At 29.1% G+C, this 21,444-nt stretch overlaps 1 long non-coding RNA gene across 1 annotated transcript in view; it reads right to left on the bottom strand.

The window, feature by feature from the left end:
* LOC111617730 overlaps positions 1 to 21,379 on the bottom strand; it is a 33,273-nt gene extending 11,894 nt beyond the window's left edge. The window contains exon 1 of the long non-coding RNA XR_002755470.1: positions 21,240 to 21,379. This is a non-coding gene — a long non-coding RNA (uncharacterized LOC111617730). The remainder of the gene's footprint in view (positions 1 to 21,239) is intronic.
* Positions 21,380 to 21,444: the final 65 nt, after the last annotated feature.

The following is a 21,444-nucleotide window of genomic DNA, read 5'->3' as shown; positions in this document are numbered from 1 at the left end:
ATAGACACTACGAGGTGTCTGAGTTGTTGCACAGGTATTTCAATCCAGACATGTTTAATGGTTCTCTATAATTTACTTATATTTGTTTGATAGTTTTGTAAGGCATTGAGTAATGTTTGCACAGTGTCACATAAATACTCTATGAAGTCTTTGCCAACTGAGACTGCCAAGGAAATAACTGAAAATCTGTCAAGTATTCTCAAACCATTGTTATACCACCACCACTGCCCTGTGGAGAGTAGCATTATCCTGCTAGTACAAACCATTTCTGTCAGAGAACATAGTAAGCATTAATGGGTGCAAAACATCTCTCACAAGATTAGTATACATTACAACTGTCAAAGTCAACTGCACTCTCAGCATTAGTCCCTATTCACACCAATAGAACACACTCCAAACCAGGACAGAGCCACCACCAGCTTGCACAACACTTTACTGACATGATGGATTCATGGCTTCATGTGGTTACATAAACACAACTATCAGCTCAAAACAGCTGAAAACGAGATTCATCTAACCACATAATACTATGCCAGTTATCCACTGTCCAATTTTGATGTTCTTTGGCCCAGGGAGGCACATTGTCTGGTACCTGGATGTTACTAGTCATACCAGAGTGGGTTGGCAATTACCAAACTCTAAGGAATGCAATGTAGGTTGTACATTGTATTGATTGATTGACAGGTTCAGCAGCAACCCTGTTGAAGTGATGTGATTTGGTGCCTAGTTACCTTTCATTGCTTGGTTACTAACCTGGTTAGCCATCAGCAGTCATATTCTTACATCAGTCACTGTGCATGTGCTGCTGATATCCAGAATTTAAGTATTCCTGGTAAATCCTTGAAACTGTTGCACAAGAAAATCCAAGAGCATTGGCCACCTCACTGATAGTATGACCTATTCTTCTTGCTCCAATAACCTGTCCGTGATCAAATGGCAATAAATACTACTCTAACCAAGCTCACACACAACCGATAAGTATCATACCTATGATGTCAAATGCAAATGTTTCAGCTCAAAGCATTTCTGTGTAGGTAGAAGGTAACATTGTATGTGCTGAAGGTAACATTGCATGTGCTGTTGTCTCAAATTTTTTGGCACTTCAGTTTATAATAATGCAGAAAAATTCAATGAACTGTGAAGTCATAAAACCTAATTCAAGATCTACCAGTTTTATTATATTGTGAAAATTGTAAAAAAGTTTGTAATATGCAGCAAAAAGGCAAGTATATAACTTTACTGTGTAAAGTTTAACACCTCTCTAATAACAGTCTAACATTATCAGAAACTTTCATAATTTCTAGTAATGAGATCTCAGGAGCATATACAGGATCTTATTAAAAGTAAATTTATCATCATCCTTAAAGAAGACTTTCAGAAAAAATAAAGAAATGAGATAAAAGCTTCTTTAATTCAGTCCTTAACAAGCTGAGTTAATAATAATAAACTGTCAGTTACTAAAAGGCAGAGATACAGAATATGCCAGATTGTGCAAATAAGGTTTGAGAAAAATTAAAGCAGTTCTGGAGAAATTTGCAATAAAAAATTAATATTATGGCAATAGCCACAAAAATGTTACAATTAAATTTAATCATCTCAGCTAAGCCTATAAACATTTAATTGTGGGAATATTCACTAAAACAGAGGAACCATGCATGTGTTTATTACATCACTGCTTACTTATATGGTTTTGCATTTGTAGTAAGGACAAGTAAGTCACCTTTATTGAACCACAATTTTGACTTTTACAAAAAACCAAAACCAAAAGAAAGCCCTAAAAAGAACAAAAAAAAAAATCTGTTTTTATTTCAAAATGCTTTTCAACACTATTTAATTAATGGGTAAAATTTCATGTCAGCTCTAATTTAAATGAAATATTCAATAATTTCTCCATAGAGAAAACTTGCAAATTAATAAACTGCATTTAAAAACTTTCATTTAGCTATTTAATTGAGATAATTTAGAAAAAGTTTTATCATTATCATTTTATGAACATTATTTTCCTTTATTTTTCATGTTTCTTGTAGAGTTAGTATAAAATAAAAAGCATATGTTTTAAATATGTTTTAAAATCATAAAAATGAGGTCATCTTTTCAAAACATAAATAAATAATAATAATAATAATGATGAAAACTCAAAAAACATTTATATTTCTGCAAAAAATTGGTGCATTTCTTAAATAATTTTTCATAAAAAATTGCATAATCATAATTGTAAAGAAATTTTGCATTTTTGGACATCAAAAAGTCTATTAATTATCACCCAGTGCTAAAAATAGTCATTCATGGAGTCAATTTTATTTCTATTAATCAATGTACTATATCAAGTTTATACCCTATGATGATATGTACTTCTTTTAATTTAAAAATTTTTTAATTAATTTATGTTTGACACTGAGCCACAAATTATACAGTAAGGCCCATTTAATTACTTATAATTTAAATTGAAATTTCCAAATTTCACTGACCTAATTAATTATTAATCTGTTCATTAATTGTTTTTTTTTAGTGTGCAATATTTTTGGGAAAATTGTGTGTATGTTCTGGATACCCATTAAAGGTACCCATTAGAAGTGACAGTAAAGTTTCTTAGAGATTCTATCTCTAAGAAACTGTTATTGTCACTTCTCATATTTTTATTATATCATTATGTTTTTGTATATAACAGTTCAACTATAACTATATATATATATATAAAACATACAAAATGTTTGAAACAGCTGCATATTATTAGAAGTTAAATATGTACAGATTTTAGAAATTATATTTCATGTTTTTTCATCAACAAGAGAAAGGAAAGATCTGTATTGGACTGATGAATAGAAATTGTCTGTATTATTTTATACATATTTTATCAAATATTAGAAATAAAATTGCTTTTTCTAGAATTCAAAATTGGCATAAGATCAGATGTTCCTTGTACTGTATAATGAATTTTTGCTTCTGGAAAAAGCAATTTTATTTCTAACAGTCTAACAATGTAGTGTCAGGATTTACTAGGTTTGAAAACACGCTTTATGTAAATGTTTATCTATATTAAGTATTTTTATTTAATGTTTATCTTAAAACTAGAATTAATATACACATACATTTTTTTAGTTTTACTTCCAGAAGTCAAAATTAAACTTCTCTAATATTTCTGAGAATAATCTCATTTTTGGAGTCTTTTTGATATAAAACCAGAACATTAAATATTTTTCAGTTTCAAATTCCAATTTTAAAGATCAATTTGAATCATCATCATTTTTTTTTAAATTTAAGTTTTGTAGCCTCTACAAAATTTGCTCAAATTTTAAAATTTATATCATGGAAACAATAACAACATAATTCCTTATTCTTATTAAAGCAAAATGTTCTAAAATATTCAAATAGCTTTTATTCTAATCTGATGCTAAAGACAAAACCTGAAAAGTGTGTAACTGTTTTTTTAGAAAACAAACTATTATTTATTTTGATTAAAGCTGACCACTGTTTCTTCAAAATTACTTAAATAAAAATGTGAGTATATACAGTGAAAAAATATACAGTGAAGTATATTTTTTGAATCAGTACTGCCAAAATTAAGTGGGCCTTTTAGAGTGAGGATCATTTAGCCTATTGGCTCATCCTTGCACAATAACAATTATTGTCAAAATTTCAATAGAACAACAGAAGTTTGTCATTTTTACTTTAAGTATTTCTTACGTTAATATTCTAATGTCTGGATTTTCTGGTTTGTAAGTGTTTTGAATATTATATTGTATCCAGTTCTCAGTTTTTATTACAAGTCAAAATTTCTTCAATGATAATATCCTATAGATGGAACAAATTAAAATAATTTTGAATATATAAATTCTATTTTATTTTGTTCTGAAGAGACAATGACAATGAAATCTAAAAAAATATAAAAATAAAATAAAATAAATTTGTTAAATGTAAAATTTTGAATTAAATAATGTTAAAATGTTTCATTTAATACAATTAGTAGTTCATCTTAGTTTCTCTTTCAAATCTTTTAATGACAGATAATGCAATTTCAAATAAAACAAGTAAAGCATTTAAGTACTACATTCCAAAAAAAAACTTGGCACCAAATCTGTAAAATAATTCAGACCAACTGATAATTGTGAAAACCAAAAACCTTTTTTTTTTTTCTTTTATTAGTGGAAAGTTTTCAAACAGGTTCTACTATAATAACAGTAAGCATTTACTATGGCAAATATTCATAGTAATATTGTCCATTATATAACTATAATAAGAGTGAGTAACTTATATCCCAATGATACATTTAAAAACCAAATGAATTTTCAATTACTTTTAGTAATCATCATCAGATTACAAACTCTTCAATCAATTAAATTTAAACAATAATTTGAATAAATCAAATTTAAAAACTCAAACAATTCATACTAAGAAGTACTCTAGTTTAAAAAATGCATAAATATATAATAATTATAAAATATAACAAATCATCAGAAATATCAAGTACTAGTTATTACAAACAATATTCTTACTTAAAATGATCAGTTTTGAATTTAGCAACACTGATACTACGTTATGGTTGGAATCTATTATAGTGATAAAACAATTTATGAAAATAAAATTATGATGAAACTTAGTAAAGTTAATTATTTTGAACATTCTAATAATAATTTCTGATATAATTTTATACTTTAAGAAAAGAAATTTTGTATTTAGGATGATTTTTAAGATATTTAAACTTTTCAGATAACTCCAGGATAATTTTACATAACAGTCTCTCTCCAAACAAGGAAAATCTGCCTAAATGAAAAATAAATCACAGAATAGAACAATCTACTTTATAAATTATTATTATAAACAGAAAATGAAAGACCTTATGGATACCATTTGTATAACACAATCCAAGTAAAATCAGACAAATTTGATGCAAATTGTTAAATTCTAGCCATAACTAAACTTGAATACTGTAACTTACAATACTGTAACTTGAATCAGGGATGAAAGTTACAATCAACATTTTTCCCTCTTTGTTTGGATTGTACTTTCATTGTCTAGAAAGTATTTGTGATAATGCAATACTAATATATTTTCCTCAAGTGTTTAGAAGAGCTAACCTGTTTTCCAGAAATAATATTTAAATATATGTACTAGTCTTGGAAAAAGAATCACATGCTGAAAAGCTAAGAGCATAGTTGTGAAAAATTAATTCAATATTTTCTCATATTTTTGTAAGTAAAACTTTTGAAACAATTACATTAAAGTGTTTAGGATGAAATGCTGCCAATTCTCCAAAAGTAGACAAAAAAGCAACCTGTGGCACCTAAAAAAATTCTTAGTACTAGCCATAATTCAATATTACTGATATAAAAAATAATAAAACTTAATTTCTATGAAACATTCTTATAAACAATAAAAGTGTAACATGAGGCTATTCAGTAATTAACCTCCAGTAAGCAGTGAAAAAATAAGAATAAAGACAAACTATATTTATTATAACAAAAGGTATGACATATCTTAGCTACTTCTCAGCATGAGTTTTGCTGAAATTCATTTGTCATAACGTGGCACAATTCTCTGTATTTCTTCATCAAAAAAAGTTTGCTATCTGAGAATTTGGTCATCCACAAATGCCATCCATCAGTTCCTCATTGGATTCAAATTGCTGCATTTCCCACTTAATGTGAGGTTGAATTGTAGGCAAGTGATCAAACAACTCTCATCAAAACTGTTGGAACAATACTTATGTGCATGAATATGGCTGTATGTGGGTGAGTGTTATTGTGGACAAGAACCATGCCTAAGGACAATCAGCCTCGCCTCTTGTTTTGAATCACCCTTCCAAAACATTCACACAAGCATTATCCAGCAAAAAGATGATGGGTAGACTTTTGGACTGTAAGAGAGTGTAGCTGACAGATTTTATGAAGCCTGGGACAATCATTACTTTGCAGATTTACTGTGAAACTCTAAAGAAACTTTGAAGAGTGATTCAGCCCAAAGAAATCTTTTCAGAACAAAAAGCAAGGCATTTTGTCCTCAGGTATGGCTCTTATCCAGGACAGCAATCTTCCACATACAGATGCATGCATAAAAGGCATTACTTTAACAGTTTTAATGGGAGTTGATTGATCGTCACAAAATTTCCATTTGCTCCCAAAAACGAAAGTATGGTTAGGGATGCGGTAATTTGAATCAAATGAGCTGATCTCCCAGGTAAAAAAGTTATTTGATGAGGGAATATAGAAAATGGTGGTATGTTACAACAAAACCCTGAATTCCAGCAGAAACTTACACAAGTAGTTACAAGTACAGTATGTATGTATCTTTTGTATATAATAAATATAGTTGTTTTCATTCTTGTTTTTTCACTGCTTACCAGAGATTAATTTCCAAATAGCCTTTGTATTTAAATAAAAACTGAAAAGTTTTATGTTAGTCTAACTTGATGATAATTAATGAATTAAATGCTGACTGGCAAGTGGAAGTTCTTGGGAATAGAACAATTAAAAACACATTTTGTGGGTACTTGGTTTCACACACCCTTTTTTTTATTTGTCTAACGTTTTGGTGTTTTCAACATGTCTTTCAAATATAAAACACTTATGCTAGAGTAGATAAAGTAAGAACACTTACATTGGAGAAGAAAAAATTTTAAATATAAGCTGTAACATTTTTTTTTTCTTTTTCTACATTAATAAAAATATAACTCTGTTATTAACCAAATATGCCAAAATGGAAAATTCCAGCCAGCACCATTACATTCCATTTTAGACAGGTTTTACTGTATTTAAGAACCAAAACAGTTGTCTCTACAACTTGGTATGTATATATAATTTAAATAACATTCAAATAAATTTTTTTTTATTTATAGTTTGAAACTGTGTTTTGTAATTTCTTTGTTGCTCAAACACTATTAAGTGTGACAAATTTAAACACTTGATGATTTTTCATCTTTATTTAGTTGATACTAAATAAACTAAATTCAACTAAATAAATAATGATGAAAAAATGCCAAGTGTTTAAATTTGTCACACTTAATAGTGTTTGAGCAACATTGAAATGAATAACAAAAACAAGTTTTCACCTTAAAAATTCTAAAATAAATTTTTTCAATATCATTAATATTTTCTTATTTGTTTAGCTTTATGAGGCTCAAGATAATTGCTTAGTCTCTTATGTCCAAAATCATTACTGATAAAAATAAAAACACACAATTTTACAGAAAAATCAAATATTCAAATAAAATATGAAAAATTATCAGAAATAATAGGAGTTAAATACTAATAAAAAACATTAGTGCATTCTTCAAATATTTTTTATAGAAAACAGATAAATTTTCTACAAGTTTACAAAATTACTTTGTTATTTTATATATATTTATAATATATGTTACTGTGAATGACCGATATCTGGCGAATGTCGAGATTCTCCAGTGAATGTCAGCATTCACACAGTCGTTTCGTGTATGTACGAAATATTTGCTAAATATTATTATTTCGCACTTACACCGGCAAATGTCGACATTCAGCATGCACTGATGGTGAATGTTGAATAAAAATATTTTTATTACGTGAAGACGAAAATGCAACATTTTAATGTCAAAATAGGAGAAAACTTAAGTAACAGCACTTGTAAATAAACTGTCGAACCTAAAACGAACAATACATTCTTAATCAGAAAAGAAAAATAATACACAACATTACACATATACATATATTATGTGATTAACTTTATATAATCTTATTTATTAAAACAACTTAAACTGTTATGGCACTTTGAATTGCACAAGAGTCCTTTGCTTTTACAACTGCATTTATTTGTGGAACACTTCTTTTTGCAATGACAGTGTGTATAGCCTTGTCTTCCACTTTTCAAATTAGCTGTAGATGCTTTCCTCAGTGATATTTCTTGAGAAGAAATCTCATCTATGGAAAGTAACTTTTCTTTACAAATTACGAACTGATTACGGGTATAAAGCTGCTTGAGGGTACCATTTTTGTTTGCTAATTTATAAAAGTCGGAATCTTCTATTCCAACAACAACTGCCAACACATTTCGGGCATCTGTACGGCCATGCTTGACATCAGGGACTTGTATTCGTATGGTGTCATCAATTTGCGCAGAAGGAAACAGCGAAAAATTTGGCAATAAAATGTTGCCTCTCTGTCGACATCGGCTTCTCGGGTGTCGTTTCGACCTTCAACAAAGCTTATCTGTGCTTGTCGACATATGCCGGCGATTGTTCGAATGTATAATAATATAACCAAATATTCGGTCTTTCACTGACGTATTTTGTATGTGTCGACATTCACCGGAAAATATCGACATTCTCTAATTTCGGTCTTTCACAGTAACATATATATATTTTGTTTTACAATTTCATTAATAAATAACTAATGCATTTATTTTGGAATAAAATCTTATGTTAATGTAAACATGCATTTTTTCATCAGTTTGATAACAAAAAATGCCTGTTTACACTGAAGAAAAATGCAGAATTCACAATAGTAAAGTCAAAGACAAGGACAAACTGCAAAAATTTAAAAGGAACTAAAAATCATAACAATACTAAAGAAAAACAGAAAAACAAAAAGAAAATGAATGAAGAATGACCATGAGTTATTTATTATAATAGATTGTGCAGTTGACATTTCAATTATTTAAATTTTCATTCTTTTTCTTTTTCAACATTATTACTGTGAACACTGGACATACATTAGTAATAAATTAATAGATTAATCAGATTCATATTTTCCAAATCTAAGCTTTCAAACCACTAAAATAATTTGTATTTATCACAAGTTCACACATTTTTTTTTCTAGTAATCCATATATACTTGTCACCAGAGGTCACTATGTTAACACTGCTTTGAAAATTATTTTCAAATTAAAATTATATTAATGTGGCAGCATACTACTATGGAGGACTCGGGATCAATCTGGTAGGGTCAAAAAAATCTCAGATATTTTTCAGGAGTGATTCCTCCAAATATGTCAGGTCCATCACAACTACCAGGCGGCTCCATTGGGGGCCTGGCTAAATCTGTAATGAGCTTGTTAAAAAAGCCCTCTTAGTGGATGAAAAGAGTAAAAATCAAACAACACAAAAAGTAGTTATATCAACCCTTATACATTGACAATGTAAAGGATGATGACAAGAAAACAGAAAATTTATTTTTTTTCATTAAAATAACTGATGTGTTTGAAATGAGAACAGGGGTAATAATTAACTATTTGTCTTTAAATGGTGGTTTATTAAAATAATATATATTACTTTAAGGAAAATTCTGTAATGCAAATGTTGCAAAGAACTACAACATATTATTATTGTATTTAACTTGCTAAGTAGACTTTCAAATTCATTACAAGGTTTAAATTTGTTAGAATTATTACTAAAATTTACTAAAAAATAAAAATTTATTTTATTTCTTTCATCAAAAACATATTAATCTTTATAAAAATAATTTAATTTTTCCTCCTGATTATTCTAAACTTATTATTAAAAAATACAAAAATTTAAATATTTACTTTATTTCGAAACATTTGTATAAAATAATAGTAAAATCGATTTTTCTTCAAAATATATATATATGTAAGCTTCAAATAAAACATTCTTTTGCAAAAGGCAGTTACATACTCTTCAAGAGTCAACCATGGCATAAAAACATTAACACCATACTTAGTGAGTTTTCCTTCTTTTGATTTATTATTTGGCATGAGGATCAAGCTATATTGTGTTAAAAGCTCCCAAGAAAATAAATTTGACTATCATCTAAATCAGGGGTGCCCAACCTTTTTGTTTTGCTGGGCCACATTGGAAGGAGTCATGGAGTTTTGGGTCACAAGTATATTATCACAATTCATGCTTTTCCAGTAATAACTTTAATCACAATAAATCTTTTCGGCCAATTTACAGGCCTGTAAACTGATCATAAATAAGGATCGCAAGACTCAAAATATATGCAAACACTGTACACTCGACATAGTAATTTACTATGTCAAGAACACTCATTTTATCTGCAAAGTAGATTGCAACAAATTATGAAACAAATGATTTTGCCAAGGATGAACTATGAAAAATTAATTTTTCTATGTAATATTCTTAATAGTTATTAATTTACAATTACAAAGGATTTATTAAACTACAATTATTTAATTAATTTGAAAGTTGACTAATAGATAAAACTGCGTCAAACAGCTGGTTAGATCAGGGATGCCTCTTTGGGGAGACGGAAGGATTCATGATTGCCATACAGGATCAGGTCATAAATACTAAAAACCACAAAAAACACATACTCAAAGATACAACACTCACAAATGACACATGCAGAAAATGCCACATCATGCCAGAAACTATACAACACATCACTTCTGGTTGCAAGCTCTTGGCACAGACAGATAGTTTACACAGACATAATCAAGTAGCAAATATAATACACCAAGAGCTTGCAAACAAACACAAATTATCAGACATCCACGAACCATACTACAAATACATTCCACAGACAATATTGGAAAACAACACACACAAAATGTACTACAACAGAGCCATAATCACAAATAAAACAATTTACCACAACAGACCAAACATCACACTCATTGACAAACACAATAAAATCACATACATTATAGACATAGCCATTCCAAACACTCACAATGTATAAAACACATGCATTGAAAAAATTAGCAAGTACACAGAACTCGCCCAGGAAATAAGGCATCTGTGGAGGATGGATAGGGTGCTTATTGTACCTGTTGTTCTCTCCTGTACAGGTGTGATACCACACACACTACACAGAAGCCTGGGAACATTACAATTGAGTAGAAATACATACATCACACTACAGAAGGCCACTATATTGAATACATGCCATATTGTTAGGAAATTCCTAAATACAGACACCGATATACTTATTTAATTTTAGTTTTGTTTTGGTTGCTATGCCTTGACTCTGGTCCGGCATAGTACACAGCCACCGATGTGAACCGAGTTTAACTCACTAAACCCAACATAATAATAATAATAGATAAAGAATTCTTACATCCCACAGTACAGAAAGTAGACTACAAAAACAAATTAAAATATTAAAAACAGATATTAAATTTATCATCGAAAATATCATAAGGAAAAGTTAAAATCACTTATAAAACACCATTTAAAACAGAAAAACAAAAACCAAATTGATGAAGGGTATTGATATATCTAAAATGCACATATTAGTTTAATAAAGAAGTCTCAGTCAACTTTCAAATTAAAGGCCATTTTTGAAATTTTTTTTTTTGAATTTTTGGAATGTTTTTTAGGTCCCAAAATTTTTTCAAAATTTTTTGCCTGCGCGAAAAATTTTTATCGCGATTTTAATTAGCCTTTAATAAGGCTCAATTAAGGCTTAATTGTTTTTAATGGGAGTTTTTTATCAAATTTATTTCATAGTTCCTAAGTTGTAGTGCACGGATTTTCCTTTGGTAAACTTATTTAAAGCTAGTTTCTGATGTCAAAAACAACCTTCGATAGTTTTTTAATTAATATATTTTTTTAAATATAAATTTAATTAATTAGGGGGGTCGGAAATCGCAATTAAAATCTTAATTTTTTAAAAATATTTAAAAATATAGGCGTAGGTCTAATTAACCCTACTTTAAACCCTTGACCTCCCACGGCTTATATGAGAATGTCCCGGGAAATCCAACTCCAGCTGTGTTCAAGGTCATCCAGCTGTGTAAAAAATAACTCATTGGTGTTAAATTTCACAGAAAGGGGAGACAAAGGAAAATAAATTTTGAAGGGTTTTCTTCAAAATTAATGCATTTCTTTTGTTTTTTTTTTTCAGTTTTAAGTATTTTTTATGGTTCTTAATATTAATTTAATTAATGATCGGGAATGAAGGGGTTAAATAACAGTAGGAAAATTAATATTATTTTTTCTACTTTTATTATTTAAGGATTAGCATGTCTAGATTATAGTAATAAGTGTTAAAACTTTATTAAAATATCCTTTTATCATGAAAAAGGATATTTTAAAAAATTACTTCTATAGACACTTTCAATTTTTACTTAGAAATAAATAAATTCATTTATTATAAAGGAGACAAACAAAAATTTATTTGAAAAATACAAATATTTGTTTTATTTGGGTCTACAATTAATAAAAAATGACAAAACATCTTAAAGTGTATTTTTATTCAACTAATATATTTATAAATAATATGCAGCCCAAAAAGTAACCAATGTGCCAAATGATATTTTTTATGCCAAACTAAAAAAAGGGTAGCCAAATTTGGCACAAAGTAGCCAAATCTTGCAATGATGGAAGGAATACTAAATAAAGCTGGAGTTGTGACTCAAAGGATTATAGACCCAAATTTGGGGAAAGGAGAGAAAGGCCAAGTGAGGAAGTGAGGAAGTTTGGAAGTGAGGAAGNTTTTATAAAATTAATTTGAGAAGTAAAATAATGTAAACAGTTTTAAATAATAATAATAATAAATCATTTATTTTAACCACACATGTTCATTTTTCAAAATAATCACCACTTAGGGGATGCGTTTCCAGACATTCAATCCATTTTTACTTTTTGTGCATGAAAAAACGTTCTGAATTTTCCTCAATCTATTTTCTACAGTAACTTGAGCTTCTTTCATTTGGGAACAATCAGAAATCTAGTGGTCCCAAATCTGTTCTAAAAGAAAAGTATAATCTGTAACTTCAGATTTGTGTTATCATTTTTTCCTTACTGAGGTACAGTTTTATATTATCATAGTGCAAGAAAAAGTCTAGTTCTTTCTGATCTTACTCTACAAAATACATCACATGAGTTTTACAAGGTTTCACAATACTTCACTAAATTTATTGTTTTCCCCTTTGCTAAATATTCCACATGAACACTATCCTTTCATCCCTAAAAATCATCAGCATAATCATCTAAACAGAGAACAGAGAAAACTGTTTTGAACTTCCTAAAAGGTAAAAGTTAGTTGGTTGGTTGGTTAGTTCATGTTTTTTTGGCACCAGAACCATATATGCCAAGTTAAAAGATTAAAAATACAAGTTATGATAAAAAAAATGATGAGACATTGAACACAGCATATTAAGTGGCAACACTGCAGCAATGCAACCAACACTATCCAAAAAAAAACACTTTACCTTGACCTTCAGTGCCACCTGGTGGTGGTAGAAATTTTTTTCTAGAGCAATTTACTCTAGTGCAGGGCTGTCCAACTGGCGGCCCGCCAAATAATTTTTACGGCCCCAAGTACATTTTACTATGAATAAATTTATGTTACTAAATTATTATTATTATTATTAATATTAAAATTATTTTACTATGTGAAAATTTAAATCTAATTTGAATTTAAAGTAGGTACTATTTAGTTTGCGTAACTTCACTTAACCTGGCTGAATACAGCAGCAACCTTCTTGGCCCCCGAAATGTTTGGTGAAGAAAATATGGCCCGCGGGCTATGATAAGTTGGACAGCGCTGCTCTAGAGTATATACAAGTGTTCCATTATGTAAATGGAACAATGGCACTTAAAATAACATCATGCAATTAAATTCTGTGTGAGACTTGGTGAAAATGCAACACAAACACATGAAAAAGTGAAATTGACCTACAGATAATACTCACTATCCAGGGCACAAATGTTTAGATAACACAAAGCATTTGCAGAGGGGCCTGAAAATGTGGAAGATCAACCTCACTCAGGAAAACCATGTTTGGTGAAAATGGATAATATTATGGAAAAGACAAATGGCCAACTTAACTACTGTGAGGTGTTAGAATACCTAAAAAGGATTCTTCATATTTGACCAAAGCTTACTATTGGATGTTGCATCATTATAATGCCTTGTATCACACAGAGCATTCTCTGTCACTGAATATTTGACCAAAAAAATGCTAGTTGTTCTTCAGATTCCCTATTCATCTGATCTGAGTCCTTGTGATATTTCTATTTTTACCAAAACCATATTCCACATGAAAGGATGTCATCCAGAACTGTCAACAATATCGAAACCAAACTTAGAAAATTTATTTTAAAAATTATCAAGAAAGACAATACATTAAAGTTTCTTCATTTTGTGCTCTCTCTATACATCAGCAAATAAGTCTCACAACAGAATAGACCTTTCTTTAGAGGCTTCTCATCCACCTCAATATATAAAACATAAAAAAACACAGCCATTTTATCAACTGTATATTTTTTAATTGTGCCATTGCTAGAGGTAGGAATGTGCAACCTTTTTCTTGTAAGGACTGCATTTCAAAACTTTTGAATTGACACGGGCTGCATACAAGATGTAAGAGGAAAAAAATGCCGGACACTTCTTTCATCCCACGGAAAGGAGACTGATTTAGATAAACAAATGTTTTCCGCTTCTTTTCATACGTTTAAATCACGTTTATCAAGAAGATTCAAACTTTAAGTTCTAAATGACATTTTAATTGTTTTTTTTTAACTTAAAGTTTGCATCATCTTGTTAAATATGACACAGACTTAAAAAAGAAGTCAAAAACTTTTGTTTAAATAAATAAAAGTCTTGCTGAAAAAAGTATTTAAGATGTTCAAGTTAAATTTGTTTCAGCTTATAGAGAGGTGTTTTTTATGAACTATTCCCTTCATGATTGTTAAGTTGTGCATATGCCACATTGCAATTAAGATCGGAATTTCTGCCTCATTTTGCTGTTCGTATCATTCAATGAATTTTGATAACATTTCCTCAATTTCTTTGCAACTAAAATACTGAGAAATAGATATGTCATCTTTATCTTCATCCACTTCTTCATTGTGTTATGTCCATGCTCATTACTCATTCTATTAATTTGCTGTCATTCAAAATTTTGTATCCCAAATCTGAGCTATCCATATTCAGCTAGTCATTTACATCACCCAGTTCTATTTGAAAAGTGTCATTACCCATTTGAGAAACATCATCCAGCTATTGTTTGTTTTCATTGCTGTTACTTCTGTTAAATGCATCTGATGGTCAAATTTTCTTCCAACTTTGAGATAATGTTTCATTTGGAAGTTTATTCCATGCTTCAGCAATGTTGAAAATTGCATGTTTAATAGTGTATTGTTTCAAAATTCATCCAAATTCATATCCATATCACACGAAATAAAATATTTAACAACTATTTTCCAATAGTGGCACTTCAAATTTTCAATTCACTTCCTGATCCATCAGCTGAGTCAGATAGGTTGTGTTGGGAGGAAGAAAGAAATATTATATACCTTTATCACTTTCTAAGTCATTCAACAGATGTGCTGGGCATTGTCCGTAATTAAAATCTCTTTTTCTGGTGAATTTTTAGATTTCAGATACAATTTCACCTGAACTACAAATACATTACAAAACCAGGTTGTTACAACAGACACAAAACCAATTTCCTATGTGCATAATGGAAAAAAACAAACACTGCACAAACGTTTTCCAACTCCTTCTGAGTAAGTTTGTCTTCAGGTCTGACAGAACAGTTACCTGATTGAGCATTATTGAAACAATTAGTAAAAATTTTTAAAACATTGTAATTCAAACAACCTTTTGAAACTATAAATATAAATTTAATGCAATGTAAGTGTTGTCACATGCACAAGAATCATTTGATTAACCACTATAATGTTGTGTTGAGCAGGACTTGCCAGGCCATCGATAACACCATTTCCTCCTTAAAATTTATACATGACGACTCAAATCTAGCTTTAAAACTTTTTATGGCCTCCAATCACCTAAGATGATCTGTGCACTTTGTTGTAAGGAGGAGTTGGGTCCATGTGAAGTCTGCAACTATTTCTGGGTCTGCTCTATATGTAGAGAAGACTGTGGATGTTCTGGCATGTTGCATGTCTGAGACATGTTCTTGTATTCACCTTCTCACAGAACATTTAGTGGACCCTTTATCTTGAATGTGCTTACAAATACATATTTTATATAAAGTAGTACACTAAAGTAGGCCTACAGTTTAGGTTGGCAGAGAGGAAAAGAGTGCTGCAGCGAAATTTGAATTTGCTGACTGGAACACTTTTGGTTAATTGATGCTCTACTGTACTAAATAATTTGTCAAGCAGTAAGCTGATCTCATACTAGATTAATNATGTTGAAATTTTTCTCCGTCACGTGTTGCTTTGTGTTGAATTTTTGTCAATTTTAAAATATATTTTTTTATTTTGTTTGTACAAAATAAAAAAATAATTTTTAACGATACAATAGCCACGATTATTATTTTAAAAAGTTTTTGTTAGGCTTAACATTGACGAAAATTCAACACAAAGTGACATGAAACGGAGAAAAATTTCAACGTGGGATAGGTTAATATATTTTTTTGTACATAATTGGTTATCCGAAAAATAAGTTATCCGAACAACCCTAGTGCCCAATTGATTCGGATAAACAACGCTCTACTGTATATTTATTTTGTTTGTACAAAATAAAGAAATAATTTTTAACAATACAATATGGTTGTGCCAGTGCTGCCAACTAAAATACGCACACCAACAAAAATAATATTGGAGTAGCCCAAGACATAGCCAAATATTGCAGTGCCACAGCACCAGCAAAAATTTGAATTTGCCAACTGGATTGCTTTCGGTTAACCAATGTTTTGGTTGATCAGTATTTGGATAATTGATGCTCTACTATATTTCAAAATAATTTCTTTCCACTCAAAAATAAAATATGTATAAAGGTTTACAGCTTTGTGAAACTTCTTTTTTGAGGTTTATGCCATTGAAATAAAAAAAAAAAAATTTGTTTACTTTGTTTACATGTTTATTGGGCCACAGGTTGGATACCCCTAATCTAAATTGTCATAATTTTTTTACATGGAGCAATTTTTTTACATCTCAGATGTGTTTGTTTGGATATCAATTGTTTTTTGGTTAATGATTGTATTTTTACAAAGTACATCAAGATGTAAGACAATGACTTACTGTACAGTTTGGTCAGCACTCTTAATGTGACAGCTGCTGACTGAATATGTTCAATAGACCATTAGTAAAATTATTATAAAATGTTTTAGTTTGCATAAATTTGAACTTTTGTTATTCTCAATAACATTTGTTTTGATGCAATTTACCTTACGGGCATAAAATTAAGTGATAAAAGTAAAATAGCTCTATGGGGAATCCCTGTATCCTTGACCTATCAGCCTGGAGGTTGTGCAAGACCTCGCTGATAATGAGAAAAGCTTAAGATTAAAATCTGAGCTTTTTAGATTCAATAGTTTTTTCTCTAGAAGCATCTGCAATACCAAATGAAGAAAATAAGGAGAAAATACAGTTTTTTAAGTGATTTTTGCACTATTCAACTGCTTATAAAAAAAATCCTTGTTACTTTGAATTTAGACAGTAGAAACAGTAAAAAAAATTAGTAAATTTAAAAAATATATTCAAGCATCTCCAGATTTCACTAAATATCACAAGACAACATCTAATACCATATTACATAAAAGTTAAATGTCATCAAATCAAACTTCAAGACAATATTCATAATACAGTCGACCCCCCTATAACACGGTAGATACGTTCCACTTTATAAGAATTTCACGTTGTAGGAATCCTTAAATACACGAGCCAATCACAGCCCGGCACGTGTGCAGTTTACGGACTACGACTATTTGAAAGGTTTTCTTCCATAAAATTAATCGATTCTGGACTAATTTGACTCCACATTTCCAAAACACGTATAATTTTTTGGGAATAATCCATATAAACTATGCTATAAACAAAAAATTGTAGGATTACTTACCGAGTGTGCACCGTTTGATGACGCCATTGCTTAAGCTTGTTTTCGTCGTGGAGAAGCGCACCAAACGGTGGGCACGTTTTCTAATAAGTTATTTTTCTGCAAAAACTTCATTGAACTTTGGAGACATCATTAATACAAATAGTTTTCATGACCGTTGAATAAGAAATGTTTTTTTCACAAGAAATGTATAAAATTACAGTACTGTATTAGACTTACAGTACCTAATTTATATACTGTACAGACGATAGTAAACTCAACTTACCCGCCTAAACTCTCCATAGCGTGTAAGTAGTTCGGCTGCTCGTCCACTATTGGTCCAGATTTGACCAATCCTGTCGCGACACGAGTCAGCAATGACGTTTTACCACATTTTACAAGTCTCTGTTAACGTCTTTATACGAATACTGTCACAATTTTTTCACCACGATATACGAATCCGCATTATATGAACCCGCATTATAGGGGGGTCTACTGTATATGAATGTAAAAATTAACATATTGTTTGAAAGAAAATACCTTGGTTAATAAAAATAATTTTTTTATCATATTTAGCATTTCAGAACTCTAATTTGACTCCATCTTCAAAACAAATACAACAAACTATCCATCCAAACAGTATCAAAAGACAGTTAAACATACCAAACTAGCAGAGTCAAAGTTTGAAAAATAAACTTTTTTTATACAATATAAACAATTATATACGTTTTCTCACATAACTGGTATTATAGAGCATAGAGGACAGCCCCATAGAAACAGCATCAAACTTATTTGACAAATATATCATAGAATTAATACAGGCAAAAAAACCAACTGGAGATGGTTGATCTGCAGGTTCACCTTGTTCAGCTTATAAAAAAAGAATTAGTAATCATAGTTGATAAGTTAAAAAAACAACAAATAAAACTATATCAACTATAACCAATCTAATTAATCTTTACTCTTCAATGAAAATATCAAATATCAGGATTCACACGAAAATATTTAATTCATTAATTAATCAACACATCAGTTTATTATGAAGCCTGAAATGGCATTGGATTATATAATGGACCAGAAAAGGATTCAAATAATTTTTTTATAAAGACTATTTTACATTGAAAGGAAGATACCAGGTTACACAATACACAACATAAATTAACAGATTTTGATTCTTTCTATTCTACTTAAAAAGGTTGATAAGATTCTATTTAAAAATAAGTAACAATAAAGACAAAAATAATTTCAAAACATCTAGAACAAATAAATAAACCATATTTAAATAATAACAAAAAAATCAAATACTTGTCTAAATAAATTCCATCTAATCAATTCTTTTGGCGTAACACATTTACTCTTAGAGGACTTAAAGGAAGATCAAATCAAAAACATGGCTACACATCAATAATATCAGCCTTTTCTCATTCAATACTAAAAGATGAAAAAGTCCTGAACAAGTCTAGATTCCATTCATGATGCCACAAAATTCCATCTGTACTACCTACTACCTACTATACATGAACATATATACAGTAAAACCCTGCTTAACGCTGATTTGATATAACACCGTCTGCTTGAAACCCAAAAAAAGCTCAGAATTTATGCTGATTTAAGTTATTGCGGCATTTTATTGATTCGTACATAATACGACTATGTAGATGAACAGGATATTGAGGAGTTACCGCAGGTATATGGTGAGAGTCTTATCAACGACAACTTTTGAGAACTGGCAAAACAAGGAATCCATATAGAACTGGAAATTAGAGATTCTGAAAACGAAGAACCCAAAAAATTTCTCTACAGATTTCCTTAGTAAAAGTTTGGTAAGATAACTGAAATTGTTGATCAAATTGAGTGAATGATCTAGATTTTGAAAGGAGTATAAAAGCAAAACAAGACATTTTGGATGCGATCTTTCGCTACCAACATTTGCTTAAGGAAAGAAAAAAGCAACAAATGAAACTTCATGACTTTAGTGCAAAAAAACAAGAATTTCAGAAAAGTCAGGACCTTCATTACAAAAAATGAACTATTAATATAGACAAAATGAACTAATTAATATACAGTATTATTATACATTTCTGTGTGCATATGTTTATGTGTTATTTAACGTATATTATTATACAAATTAATATAAACATAACTTAAAATTAAAGTAAAATGTTTAACTTTTTGGTCGCGTGTTCCCCTATACCTATTTACTATATATTAAAATGACCTTGTTCAACGCTGTTTTGTTTAGTGCTTTGTTGTCTAGGAATGCATCCCTCACATTAAGTGGGGTCTTACTGTATTAGGTTAGGTTGCCATAGAGACTGATAATCCAGATTCATCTGAATAAATTTATTGTTTATATAAACAACACATATATTAAAATACCAAGAGAAGTTCCTACTGATGAAAATGCAAGGACTATTGAATGTGTCATATTTTTAAGGAATGTCAAGCATTAATATTTATTCATATCTTAAATGGTCTTCGAAATATCCTTAAATTAACTTCAGAAAGTAATTTCTGGAACATCTATCAAATTTGAATAAATTACAAATGAATAAGATTTATAATTTCTTTATATGTATAGCTAAGTTAGTCAAATGTTAAATTATGTTTTATAAGATTAAACTCATATCATATATTTATATGATCATAATTATTTTGTTAAACTATTAATTTTTTGTATTACCCCATAAACCTCCTTTGTAACAGTCTATTACTAAACACTTAACCTAAAAAAAAATTGATAATAAATAAAATATACTTAATATTTTCAAATTAGATTACTTCTATAATTACTTAAATTAAATGACTTCTATTAATACTTACATAATTTCTCTATTAATAATAGTAAATTATAAATTTCTTTCCCTCAAAAAGTATTAGTCATCTATACATTCTGTGTTTTAATTATTATTAGTATGATTTAAATTTATTATCAAATTTAATCTCATTTTTTCTCAGATATAACAATGATACATTTATCACTAAAATACAATTTTTATTAAAAACAATATTTCCTATTAGAAATAAGTATATCATCATTTACATGATAAATTTCACTATAAAAAAGTTCAAACAAATTAAAAAGTATATTTTAATTATATAAACAAGCAGGATGTTCCAACTGTAGCAAGTCTTACATCAACAACAAATTAATAATAATAGTAATTTTTGTTATTTTAGAAATTTAGTATTATTCTGATATCATTGTAATGTTTGTAAATATGCTATCTAAAATATTATAGAAAATTTTCACCTAAAAGAGTTTTAATCAAATGACAATATGAATGCATAAAGTGATCTTATAAATATTATATATATTTTAACAACAATGAGCAATCCTAACATAAGGTCAAAATGTTAAATTTGATTTTGTTCCTACTATTATAATAAACAACTAACAAAATATTTTCATTTTAAATTTTAATTTTTTTAAAAGATTTTCATCATAAAATTTAATGTTTTTAATTATAATTTTTCATGTTCTTAGTTTCTGTTTAAAGTTTAAAAATCTATCATTAAAAATATTAAAATTTGCAATTTAAAATATAATTAAATTTTTACCTTATTTTTTGTTTATTTATTTATATCCACAGAAACTGCAAAAGATGATTATCTTTTTGAACCATCTCACTATTAGTCTACTGTGTTTCATAGAATTCATTTGTTTCTGACTCAAACTTCCACTTTCATTCTAGTCTATTTAAATTAGAACGCAGAATTAATAAATTTGATTATATTTCAATTTAAATTTTATATATATATATAT

This window comes from Centruroides sculpturatus, unplaced genomic scaffold (assembly GCF_000671375.1).
Source record: "Centruroides sculpturatus isolate CEXI.00-Female unplaced genomic scaffold, Cexi_2.0 scaffold2171, whole genome shotgun sequence".
In the NCBI taxonomy this organism is placed as follows: Eukaryota; Metazoa; Arthropoda; class Arachnida; order Scorpiones; family Buthidae; genus Centruroides; species Centruroides sculpturatus.
This window is presented reverse-complemented; position numbering and strand designations above follow the sequence as displayed.